We start from the raw sequence: 14,097 nt of genomic DNA, 5'->3' as shown, positions 1-14,097 counted from the left end.
GACTCCTCTTGTTCCTTATTTACTGAGTTAGAACCAAGGCCTCAGTTGAGATCAGAGCCATGTTGTGCAAGGTGCTGTGCAAACACATTGTGCGCTCTTTGGGCCAGAGACAGTCTCCTACTATAAAACAGGCAAGCAAGGAAACAGACGCACAGGTCAGGGGAAGAGCCATTCCTGTGCCTTATTTGGTGGGCACCACTGCCTTTTTCCCCCTTAACATCCAAGCTGTCATTTATTCCAGATTTATTTTGCTCTATATCTTTTTTACTACCTGTCCTTTGCCATCATGTCCTATTGCTAAATAAGATGGTTTTGATCTATTAGAAATGATTGGGAAAACCTTGACAAACAGGATGGAAGTTTTGGGAAAAACTTAATCTCATTTTTTGAGCGGGTCCAATGACACCCTTCTCTGTGGCCCTCATGTTCTTTCTCCTCCCACCCCTCTGTTCATAATGCTGCTAGTTACACTATATTAATCTTCCGCTACTCTGTCACTTTCTTCTTTTTAGTCAAGCTCCTCATCCTCCAGGGCTCTTCAGTAATAATCCTTGCCTGTGTCTCTGCTCGCAGTGTAATCTATAAGTGGTGTTCTCATTGTGAATGATCTACTGAGAAACTGGCCTGGTCATGCTTCATATTGCTACTATCTACTTATAGTAATGCAAATTTGTAGCTCTCATGGGTAATATTTTTACCTTCCAGCTGAGCTCTCCCTCTGCATTGCAGGCTGACAAGAAGCTTGCTACATGGTAATACCATTGAGAAGTTACTTCATTTTGTTACGGGATGAGGGGAGAAGAAAATGAATAGGTAAATGTCAATTTAACCTTCACCAGGCCTGCTGCCCCCATGAAAAATTATTTCCATAGATAATTAAAATGTACAGGGACAAAGTAAGAAAAATGCTGCTTGAGAACTTTGTTTCATTTAAGGATACAGATGTATATTTTGACCTATGATATTGCCAGTTTGTGTTTAACGATTATAAAACTTTAACTTTTTGAAACTGAATGTTACTGTCATGAAATAACTGACTTTCCTCCTCACGATTTCCCACAGCTGTGACAGTAATGCTTAACACCCTTTTTTTGTGCAACTGTGGACATTTAAATTAATCATTCCCCTCCATTTTTATTTAACATCTCTTATCCACTGAAATTATATAAAAAAAAATTCAATTCTGCCAAGTCTAGATGTAGATACTGCATAAACTTGCAATTCAAAACTACAGTGCTTTTTTAAAATTAAGCTGTTTGCATATGAAGCAGAAGTACTACTACGTCTAAAAGATGAAAATGTGGGGTTTTTTTTTTGTTTTGTTTTTTTTACTGGGTTGAAAAAACAGAAACTCATGTTGGCCGCTATTACTTTAGACTCATTAAGAGGATTTTTTTCAATAATTCAGGAAGTTTTGCTAAACGTACAATAGTGGCTGATCCCTATATTTTTTGCAGAATGAACACGTCTAAACAGGGTTAGATGAAAAAAAAAGCACAACTGTAAAGTCAAAGTAGTGTAGAGACACAATGGGCAGGATATTCACAGTAGCTTGATTATTCAACATCTCTTCATTAATAAGATTTTTGTCTGGTTTTCCAAAGTGGTAACAAGGGAACCTGACTGCAAGGCTCTAATTTTGAACAACTAACTTCTGGAAACTTAGGGCCTGACTTTTCAGAGATGCAAAGAACCCACAGTTTCAATTGACTAAAGCTCTGGGTGACTTGCTCTTGTGTTAGAGCAACATTATTTCCCTTCAATTTCAAGTAACTTAATTGTATGGTTATGAAGTTTAAAAACAATTTAAAAATTAGTTTAAAAATTTTTTTTTTAAAAAAGTCCCCTTTCAAAATATAAAAGCCCATCAGTTTCAAACAGGAAAGGTTTACATTGATAAAGTATCAGGCCTGGTCTACACTAGGCGTTTAAATCGGCACTAGCAGGCACCTTATATAACATATCGGATTAGGGTTAGTGTAGCTATCCCCAGTGCACCAGTGAGATGCAGTGGTCAGGTAAACAGGAAAAGCATGGACCATGCGGATGTGATGGATGCGCATGGACTGGAGGACTGAAGCTATCCCACAGTTCCTGCAGCCTCCTAAAATTATTTGCATTCTAAACACAGTGCCCGCGGGTTGTCACCCTATCTTTACTGAATGCTGCAGATAGACGGCTGATGGTACAAAAAAATCCATCCAACAGGGGCTGAGCTCCATCAGCCCCACCCTTCAGCAGCTGGAGGCTGCCTTGTGTCTTATTCCTGCAGAATCAACAGAGCAGGTGGTTCTCTAGCACACTTGCCTATATTAGGCAGCACAGATTCTATTTTTGCCAATGGTACAAAACGATGGAAGGTACAATATGGATTGACCAATGGTTTGGATGGTGCAATATGGCTCATCTCTGCTGTCATGCAAAAGCAAAAGCATGCTTCTCTAGTACACATACGGTGAGAGTCACGCATCTGCCAGACATTTACCCAGAACCACCATGATTTTTGCCCTCAGTGGAACAAGCAATCTTGTCCAACCACCAGGAGGGGATCTGTGTTTTCAAAGAATACAAAGAACTACATGTCATGAGGTGCTTTGACTGGGTTTTGAGAAGAGACCGAGTATTGCTGATGGTTTTATTCTTTGATAGATCATAAACTGATTTTAAAGGTGCATATTTCACTAGGACACTAATGCCTTAGAGATAGCTATATTTACTTTCTATACCTAAATATAAGAAATGCCAGTCCTCTTCTCCATCTTAATCCCAAAAGGGGGGGCAGGGGTGTCATCCATTTTGTGTTTGTATTTTAATTGGAATAAGGTGGCAGATGCCTCTTCTGCTGTATCAGGCCCTGTAGCAGGTCACTACTCACTGGCGCAGCACCTCCTGCTGGTCGTCTGGGAATTAGCTCTTTTCCAGCCTCAGAGCACCCTCTGCTGGCCAGTGTCTCACCTGCCTCAGGCCCCCATGTCCCTCCTGGACCTCGGTGCTCTTCACCTCAAGGTTCTGCTCCCAGCAGTTCCCTCACACTCTGGGTCTCCCCTCCCAGGGGAGCCCCCAATCTTCTATCCCCACCTTGCCTCAGTGGCTACTGCCAGTCATCATCTAGCCCCTGGTCACTGGGGCAGACTGCAATCTGTAATGGCCTCTCATCACTGGCAAGGGGGTTGGACCTGCTGCCTTTATCTATCCCTGGGCTGCACCTCTGCAGCTCCAATACCTCCTTAGGCCTTAACCAGGCCTGAGCCTGGGGAGTTGCCAGGATGGAGCACCCCAACTTGCCTTGCCTTGCCTCTGCTCCCAGGCAGCCAGGCCCTTCTCTCTCCACAATTAGCTCCTGGCCCCCAGCCCTCTTATCAGGGCCAGCTGGGCCCTGATTGAGCTCACCACCTGTGGTCAGCTGCTCTCATTGCTTATCTCAGCTGCAACCTCTCCAGGGCTGTTTTAACCCCTGGTCTGCAGGAGTGGGGCAGCCGCCTCACTACAAGCCCAAAGTTGGTAACCATATCAAACTATTCTCTGCTTTTCAAAACTGATTTTGTTCACTCCGTCTGCAGTGCCTGCACTTATTGCTGTTATTGACTTCAGCAGTTGTGAAAAGAAAATGGAATCAGCATTGTTTTTGGGTTGGCCTCCTCATTCATTTCAGACCATGACCTAGGTTTGAATTAGCTAACAAACAAATGATGTTTCAGCCTTTCATTTCTTCTCAGAAGCTTGTATACCCCTGCTAACCTTTCTTAAATGTTGACTTCTAGTCCCAACTTCCCTAGTCTTCAAAATGTAGTTAGATACAATTAGAATTTTCTATCTGATGGGAATGAAGTGTATAGAGCAAAGATAGTGGGGTATTAAGGAACCTGAACCTTCCCAAATCCTCTAGCAGCCGTTAGGCATAACAGTTTCTTTGGCCCTGGCTGTGCTAACATGAAAAACAATGGTTTAGCTGGGGGTGAAATCTTGCAGGAGAGCCATTTTCATGAGAGCCTGGAGACCCACCTGCAAGATGGCAAGAATTGTGCACGAGCAGCTGACACTGTGTGGTGTCCAATAGTTTCTGCTGAAATCAGGTAAACAGAGCTATTGACCTGACAGTGCAGTCAAAGCTGAACCTCAGATCTAATCCTAGTTTACTTTGAAGCTCGGTCCTAGCTAAAATCAAATCTAAACACTGCTTCTGCTCCCCACGCGTTTCTAGGGACAGATTGCACCCTCGGTGGTGCTGGCTTTGGTTTCTGCCAGAGTATCCCATGTTGTGTTTCCCAGGTGGCAGCAACTCCCCCTGGAGCTGGGTCATAAGCCACCTGCAAACCTTGTTCTGCCAGAGGTTGGCTCAGCCTCAGTGTGGGTGGGGCTGGCCTGGGAAGGGATGCACTGCTTCAGCACCTCTGCCAGGCAACCTTTCCTAGTTGGGTTCTGTCTGTGAAGCCCTGAGCAGATTTTAAAGCTGCCCTTCTCTGGCTTAGGACACGTTTTCCAGTACAGTTATCTCTTTAGGTACTGGGGAGTACAAGTTACATCCCCTTGTGCCTGTGGAGATAAAGTTGACTCATGATATAAAAGGGATAAAAATTGTTCCCGCTTAGGGGCAAATAGAAGGATCACTCAAGCAGCAAGAATCTGCAATGCAAGCAATCGCTGTCCAAGTGAGAGGTTCCCAGTGTGATCTGGTGCAGTCTAGGACACCAGAATTGAGTTTGCATGTAGCAATAAGGAGTGTCACCGCTGGTCTGTAGACAATGGATTTAAGAGAAGTTGGCCATGTCTCTGAGGGAGGGACGTAGCTGTTTTGCTGCTGGCCCTCCAGCCTCACGGCTGCACCTCCTGGTGGGGCCAACATTCCATTGAAATCCCAATGACACCATGATGTCACTGGCCCAGGGGGCAGCACTGGAGCTGCAGTTTGCTCCAGGGACCCAGCATATTAGATAGCAATTAACACACAATCTTGTAAGCAAGGCTGTTCCTCTGCACCAATCTCAGACATAGAATGAATTCACCTCTCTATTTTTTTGAAGACAGAACAGTGAGAATGCATGGCTTCCTCTGCACCTCCTCAGCCTTCCTCTCTGTACCCCAAAAGTTTTAGAATTCCCTCCCAATGCCTGATCATTATTAGTATTAGAATACTGCCTAGAGCCCCAGCCGGGAAGAGCTCATCACCCATTCCATGCACAAACTGATCTCCTTGGATTACAGAGCACAAGACAACAGCCTCTAGAACCAACGAGTCAACCCACTTTGATCCCTGGCTACACTGCAATAGCAGGCTGTTCCTAGGCTTTGAGGGTGTGTAAAAAAAATAAAATAAATGGAACTGAATTGAAACTGGTTAGAGCTATAGCTACACCAAGGTGGATATAAAGGCAAAGAGGTGCAATGGCTGGATGTATTATGCTTGCACAGGGCAGGAGCTGGTATAATACCTCCACAGCCCCAGCAGAAGCATATTTGCTGGCAGCCTCCGATATAGCTGTGGAAAAGGTGCAACTTGTACTCCTTTAGTGCATCATCCTTCCAACAAAAGCCTGGTTCTTGGAGATGGGGAGTTGCAGGACTATGGCCACGCCCCCCTCAGCCCAGGCACATCCCCTTGTGGCATGTTGAGCAGAGCTAGTCAGAGGAACTCAGATGGAAGTTTTCTGTCAAAATCAAAATGCTCTGTGGAATCTTGTCAGTTTTGCCAAAGTCTTGTCTTGGAGTTAAAAAAGACAAAAGGGAAAGAAATTCTGACCATGTTGAAATGTCCCATTTGGACAGTTTAGGAATGGAAATATTTTTATTTTTCCTTTTACCGTCTCATTTTGAGCTTTTTGGTGTGGTATTACATATGATGTTTTAAAATAAAAAAATGTCAAAGTCATAAAACATTTTTGTGACTGAAATATTTTGATTTTTGTCAACACAATGTTTTGATTGATCCCAAACAATCCCCCCCCCTTACACCCCTCTCCCCAAATTCTCCTTTATTGGGGATTTAGAAATGTTTGGGTTTTGTTCCTAACTGGAAAGAAAACAAAACAAATTTTGAAAGCTCAAAATCCTTCACAGTTCGGAATATCTGTTCCCCACAAGCTCTGATGTTAAGTGCTGCTGGCAGGTTTAAATCTTCTACCCTCCCTTTGTGCTCAGGGAGGTGGGAAGATGTAGGAGTGTGGTCTCCAGTGAGCAGAAGGTGCTACCTATTGGGGAAGGAGCGCCTCACAGCCTCTCCTGCGCACCGGGGGGCAGTGGCAATGTGGCCTTTCTGAAATAAACTAATTATAATGAAGTGGTTTTGCTCAAACTCTTCCCCCAAAAATTGCCTCTCTGGGCCGAGACCTAGCCTGGATCGGTTCAGCCCAAATAGAATTTGTTTTGGCAAGTTAGGAATAGCTGGTGTGAAATGGAAATTGCTACATTGTGCACTGCCTAGGTCCTGTTCTCTGTGGCTGTTACTGGGGCTCTTGTGCCTTGGAAAGAAACAAAGGAGATGGCAATGACTGCGGTCCACCAACGCCTCCCCTACAAAATCAGGACGTTGATCATGGGGGTCATGCACAGCTGATGCTAATATATAGAATTCAAAATCCTAGTTCTATTCTACGAGGCCTGAATTGAATAAGGCTATATCAGAGATGCCTTATTCATTACCCCCCAAGACAGCTGCATTCCACAGGCTTTCACTAGGCAGGCCCAAACTAAGACTCCCACAGGTAGGGAGCAGAGCATTCTCAGGACTGGGAATCCCAGTTGTGGAGTCCTTTACCAGAATAGTAGTTGGTGTCCGGCAGCCAATGGCTGGAACTGGGGCAAATCCCCAGTGTAGACAAGATCAACTGAGGCACAAACTCCCTCCTCCCTCCCCCCACAATCCTCCAATTCTCATGTTTAATTTTGCATCCACATATACAAGATGGAAAGTCAATAGAAATTTGAAAAGTTAGCTTTAAAATCATAACCTTAAAAATGATGCTATTCAACCTTGCTTGGCAAGGTGTTAGCATGGAGGGGGCAAATCCTATATATGTGGTATGGTGAAATAAGAACATAAGAATGGCCGTACCGGGTCAGACCAAAGGTCCATCTAGCCCAGTATCTGTCTACCAACAGTGGCCAATGCCAGGTGCCCCAGAGGGAGTGAACCTAACAGGCAATGATCAAGTGATCTCTCTCCTGCCATCCATCTCCATCCTCTGACGAACAGAGGCTAGGGACACCATTCTTACCCATCCTAGCTAATAGCCATTTATGGACTTAGCCACCATGAATTTATCATGAATAGCATTTGAAGGTCTAGTAAATCTCTATGTATCATAGTCTAATCTTCCAAAACCAGGCAGATAACAATAGGCACAACAGTTTTATTTTTCGGTCGAGTAACTAAATGGATAGGGAGTGTTCCAGCTGGATGAAACCCTGTAATGCAATGTCTGAAAGACAGCTCTATATCTGCCATTAGATCACAGCTCACTGGCACCGAATAATTACTGTATAATTTAATGCCAATGCAAACAAAACAAGCTAATGCATTTGTTCCTCTATAGATCATTTTGTCCTTTAGATGTAACCCTACTAGTTCAACATCATCATGTAGCTCCTTGTGTCCCCTTGCAAAGTTTAAATTGTATCCAAAAGAAGATGTGGAAAAATTCAAAAATTGTAAAAAACTGTCTCAAATTATACAATGAGTAAAGGTATAGCGTTAAAACTACTGGCCAGATTCCACTTTCAGTTATGGTCCATGGGCCAAGATTATACATTCAGGACTCTGCATCCCCCTCTATCCACAAAAGGATGTCCCTGATGTGAGTGGAAGGGTTGCACACAGGCCAAGGATAGAACCTGACCTTTACATAAGAACATAAGAAAGGCCGTACCGGGTCAGACCAAAGGTCCATCTAGCCCAGTATCTGTCTACCGACAGTGGCCAATGCCAGGTGCCCCTGAGGGAGTGAATCTAACAGGCAATGATCAAGTGATCTCTCTCCTGCCATCCATCTCCATCCTCTGACGAACAGAGGCTAGGGACACCATTCTTATCCATCCTGGCTAATAGCCATTTATGGACTTAGCCACCATGAATTTATCCAGTCCCCTTTTAAACATTGTTATAGTCCTAGCCTTCACAACCTCCTCAGGTAAGGAGTTCCACAAGTTGACTGTGCGCTGCGTGAAGAAGAACTTCCTTTTATTTGTTTTAAACCTGCTGCCTATTAATTTCATTTGGTGACCCCTAGTTCTTGTATTATGGGAATAAGTAAATAACTTTTCCTTATCCACTTTCTCAACATCACTCATGATTTTATATACCTCTATCATGTCCCCCCTTAGTCTTCTCTTTTCCAAACTGAAGAGTCCTAGCCTCTTTAATCTTTCCTCATATGGGACCCTCTCTAAACCCCTAATCATTTTAGTTGCTCTTTTCTGAACCTTTTCTAGTGCTAGAATATCTTTTTGAGGTGAGGAGACCACATCTGTACACAGTATTCGAGATGTGGGCGTACCATGGATTTATATAAGGGCAATAATATATTCTCAGTCTTATTCTCTATCCCCTTTTAATGATTCCTAACATCCTGTTTGCTTTTTGACCGCCTCTGCACACTGCGTGACATCTTCAGAGAACTATCCACGATAACTCCAAGATCTTTTTCCTGACTCGTTGTAGCTAAATTAGCCCCCATCATGTTGTATGTATAGTTGGGGTTATTTTTTCCAATGTGCATTACTTTACATTTATCCACATTAAATTTCATTTGCCATTTTGTTGCCCAATCACTTAGTTTTGTGAGATCTTTTGAAGTTCTTCACAATCTGCTTTGGTCTTAACTATCATGAGTAGTTTAGTATCATCTGCAAACTTTGCCACCTCACTGTTTACCCTTTCTCCAGATCATTTATGAATAAATTGAATAGGATTGGTCCTAGGACTGACCCTTGGGGAACACCACTAGTTACCCCTCTCCATTCTGAGAATTTACCATTAATTCCTACCCTTTGTTCCCTGTCCTTTAACCAGTTCTCAATCCATGAAAGGACCTTTCCTTTTATCCCATGACAGCTTAATTTACGTAAGAGCCTTTGGTGAGGACCTTGTCAAAGGCTTTCTGGAAATCTAAGTACACTATGTCCACCAGATCCCCTTGTCCACATGTTTGTTGACCCCTTCAAAGAACTCTAAGAGCTGAGTAAGACACGATGTCCCTTACAGAAACCAAGTGGACTATTGCTCAAGAGTTTATGTTCTTCTATGTGACTGACAATTTTATTCTTTACTATTGTGTCAACTAATTTGCCCGGTACCGACGTTAGACTTACCGGTCTGTAATTGCCGGATCACCCCTAGAGCCCTTTTTAAATATTGGCATTACATTAGCTAACTTCCAGTCATTGGGTACCAAGCCGATTTAAAGGACAGGTTACAAACCTTAGTTAATAGTTCCGAACTTCACATTTGAGTTCTTTCAGAACTCTTGGGTGAATGCCATCTGGTCCCGGTGACTTGTTAATGTTGAGTTTATCAATTAATTCCAAAACCTCCTCTAGTGACACTTCAATCTGTGACAGTTCCTCAGATTTGTCACCTACAAAAGCCAGCTCAGGTTTGGGAATCTCCCTAACATCCTCAGCCGTGAAGACTGAAGCAAAGAATCCATTTAGTTTCTCCGCAATGACTTTATCGTCTTTAAGCGCTCCTTTGAATTTTGATCATCAAGGGGCCCCACTGGTTGTTTAGCAGGCTTCCTGCTTCTGATGTACTTAAAAAACATTTTGTTATTACCTTTGGAGTTTTTGGCTAGCCGTTCTTCAAACTCCTCTTTGGCTTTTCTTATTACACTCTTGCACTTAAGTTGGCAGTGTTTGTGCTCCTTTCTATTTGCCTCACTAGGATTTGACTTCCACTTTTTAAAGGAAGTCTTTTTATCTCTCACTGCTTCTTTTACATGGTTGTTAAGCCACGGTGGCTCTTTTTTAGTTCTTTTACTGTTTTTCTTAATTTGGGGTATACATTGAAGTTGGGCCTCTATTATGGTGTCTTTAAAAAGGCCCACGCGACTTGCAGGATTTCACTTTAGTCACTGTACCTTTTAACTTTTGTCTAACTAACCCCTCATTTTTGTATAGTTCCCCTTTTGAAATTAAAGGCCACAGTGTTGGGCAGTTGAGATGTTCTTCCCACCACAGGGATGTTGAATGCTATTGTATTATGGTCACTATTTCCAAGCGGTCCTGCTATAGTTACCTCTTGGACCAGCTCCTGCGCTCCACTCAGGATTAAATCTAGAGTCGCCTCTCCCCTTGTGGGTTCCCGTACCAGCTGCTCCATGAAGCAGTCATTTAAAGTATCGAGAAATTTTATCTCTGCATTTCGTCCTGAAGTGAAATGTTCCCAGTCAATATGGGGATAATTGAAATCCCCCACTATTATTGGGTTCTTAATTTTGATAGCCTCTCTAATTTCCCTTAGCATTTCATCATCACTATTACTGTCATGGTCAGGTGGTCGATAATAGATCCCTACTGTTATATTTTTACTAGAGCATGACATTTCTATCCATAGAGACTCTATGGAACCTGTGGATTTGCTTAAGATTTTTACTTCATTTGAATCTACACTTTCTTTAACATATAGTGCCACTCCTCCCCCTGCACGGCCTGTTCTGTCCTTCTGATATATTTTGTACCCCGGAATGATTGTGTCCCATTGATTGCTCTCAGTCCACCAGGTTTCTGTGATGCCTATTATATCTATATCCTCCTTTATCACAAGGCACTCTAGTTCACCCATCTTATTATTTAGACTTCTGGCATTTGTGTACAAGCACTTTAAAAACTTGTCCCTGTTTATTAGCCTGCCTTTTTCTGATGTGCCAGATTCTTTTTTATGTGACTGTTTATCATCTGATCCGGCCCTTACATTATACTTCTCATTCCTCTGCTCCTGACTATAACCTGGAGATTCTCTATCATCAGACTCTCTCCTAAGAGAAGTCTGTGTCCGATCCACACGCTCCTCTGCAGCAGTCGGCTTTCCCCCATCTCCTAGTTTAAAAACTGCTCTACAACCTTTTTAATGTTTAGTGCCAGCAGTCTGGTTCCACTTTGGTTTAGGTGGAGCCCATCTCTCCTGTATAGGCTCCTCCCATCCCAGAAGTTTCCCCAGTTCCTAATGAACGTGAACCCCTCCTCTCTACACCATCGTCTCATCCACGCATTGAGACTCTGAAGCTCTGCCTGCCTACCTGGCCCTGCGCGTGGAACCGGGAGCATTTCTGAAAATGCCACCATAGACGTCCTGGATTTCAGTCTCTTCCCTAGCAGCCTAAATTTGGCTTCCAGGACATCTCTCCTACCCTTCCCTATGTCATTGGTACCTACATGTACCACGACCACCGGCTCCTCCCCAGCACTACACATAAGTCTATCTAGATGCCTCGAGAGATCCGCAACCTTCGCACCAGGCAGGCAAGTCACCATACGGTTCTCCCGGTCATCACAGACCCAGCTATCTACATTTCTAATAATCGAATCTCCCATTACTAACACCTGCCTTTTCCTAGAAACTGGAGTTCCCTCCCCCAGAGAGGCAACCTCAGTGCGAGAGGCAACCCCAGCACCATCTGGAAGGAGGGTCCCAACTACGGGAAGGTTTCCCTCTGCTCCCATTGACTGCTCTACTTCCCTGGGCCCTTCTTCCTCCTCAACAGCACAGGAGCTGTCTAAGCGGAGGTGGGACAATTCTACAGTGTCCCGGAAAGCCTCATCAACATACCTCTCTGCCTCTCTCAGCTCCTCCAGTTCCGCCACCCTGGCCTCCAAAGTCCGTACATGGTCTCTGAGGGCCAGGAGCTCCTTGCACCGACTGCACACATACGCCACCCGCCCACAGGGCAGGTAATCATACATGCGACAGTCAGTGCAATAAACTGGATAGCCCCCACTCTGCTGCTGGGCTTCTGCCTGCATTGTCTCCTAGTTAGTGAAAGGGTGGTTTAAGGAAAGTAGTTTTGGAATGTAATTTGGTTTATAGGTTTTAGGATTTTAGGGGGGGGCCACAGGGAAGGGGTTATGGCCGGTGAGGGACTCCCGCTCCCTTCCCACTCCCCTTCTAAACTCCCTTGCGAAACTCCCTGTTAGCAGCCCCTGTTCGCATAGTAATGAAATGTTTAGCCGCTATTACTTATGAAGCACTTTAGTGTCAACTTCAGCATCATTCATTGGGAAAATATGCCCGTCCATCTTGGGCCACTACTATTTTTTACCTTTGTTGCTCTTCCTTCCTCACTCTTCTTTTTCTGTTTCCACCACCTCTTTTCTGCATGCCACTTCTGTGTTCTAGGCTCAACAAAACAATTCAACAATTTAAACGCCAAACACACCATCAATAAACTGATTTTAAAGTGTGATCATGTTTCAATTCTTGAGAACTGTGCAGTAAAGCAAGATAGCCTCCTAAATCTCCGTAACAACGTGCTCAGTGACAGTTTAGATGCTTAAATGCCCTTGAAAGCAAATTCCACCTAGAGGTGGTAGTTTGGCGATAAAGCTGTAAAGTGTGTTGTCATAAACTGTTCTGTGATGAGGTGCTTTAATCTGCCATTGTGACAGCAGAAATGACTCTGCGCAACTACTTAATACAATTACATAGCAGAGCTTCATGAAGATGCTAGTGATGCATCAAATTCCTTCCCCTTGCACACTGTAAAATTCATGTTTTTGAGATTTGAAAGGGATGCAATACTGCCCAGGTTCTCATTTAACATAAGAACATAAGAATGGCCATGCTGGGTCAGACCGATGGTACATCTAGCCCAGTATCCTGACTTCTGAAAGTGGCCAAAGCCAAGTGCTTCAGAGGGAATGAACAGAACAGGTAGACATCAAGTGATCCATTCCCTTTTGTCCACTCCAAGCTTCTGGCAAACAGAGGGTAGGGACACTCAGAGCACTTAGATCAAGTACCAAAGGCAAAAAAATAAGTTAGCTTAGTTTGGATTTACACAGGCAAAACTCCCATGTGAAAGAAAAGCCTATGACTGCGTATATGACTTTACTAGAAGTTGCCACAGTAGATGGAATAGTAGGCAGCCTACCTGTCTCCTGTCACGGACACAGGCCAGTAGCAGATGTTTCAAAGGAAGATGTGAACTGATTTTCACCACGTCTAAATTCAGCAGCTATCTCTGATGAATACTAAACCATGGGTGGTTGTGGTATGATTTCTTCTTGATCAAAGTTGGTGTTTAGTTTATGCCCTTTTGGTGTTTAAAGCTCTGATCAAATGAATGGAGATTCTTTGAGATGTGTGGACCCTATCTGTATTCCACTGAGGGTTATACGCATGTGCCATGCATCTGGAGCTAGAGGATTTGAAAGTAGCAGTATCCTTTGGTCCGCGTTTGTGCCCTTGCTCTGCCTCATGGTTTTGTCCGAGGGAATAAAGGGCAGGATGGATCGACTGTGCCCTCAGTTCCTTCACCACCACAAATCGAACAGATCCACAGCAGAGCGGGAGGATGGTGGGACTGGAATATGAATAGGGACCATGCATCTCGACAAACCTCAGTTACAGTAAGTAACCACCTCTTCCCTACTGTATTCCACTGAGGGTGATTATCAAGCAGTACCAAAGTAGGTGGAGGGTGCGAGGAAGAGGACGGAACGGTTGAACGGAGGACAGCTGTGTGAAATGAGGCATCCATTGTAGAATCTTGAATGTGAAGCAACGGTATGCACCGAACTCCACAGGGCTGCTCTAATATGTCTGGAAGCAGTACAACATGCAATGTGGAATGGGCTCTCTAAGGGGTGGGAACAGTCCCAATAACTGATAGCAGAGCAAAATGCATCTGAAACCCACTTGGATATTCTCTGTGTGGAGACAGCCTGCCCTTTAATTCATTCAGCTATAGTTATAAACTGTCTGGACGACTTCCTGAATGGTCTTGTCCTCTGCAGGTAGAAGGCCAAGGCCCGGCAGACATTGAGGGAGTAAATGTACCGCTCCTCCCCTAAGATGTGAGGCTTCAGAAAGAAAGCAGGTAAGTGTGTAGGTTGGTTGAGAGGAAAGTGTGATAGCACCTTCAGTAGAAACTTGGGGTGCAGATGGAG

The sequence above is a fragment of the Mauremys reevesii genome, linkage group 2, assembly GCF_016161935.1.
Source record: "Mauremys reevesii isolate NIE-2019 linkage group 2, ASM1616193v1, whole genome shotgun sequence".
NCBI lineage: Eukaryota > Metazoa > Chordata > Testudines > Geoemydidae > Mauremys > Mauremys reevesii.
Note: the sequence above shows the minus strand (reverse complement) of the source record.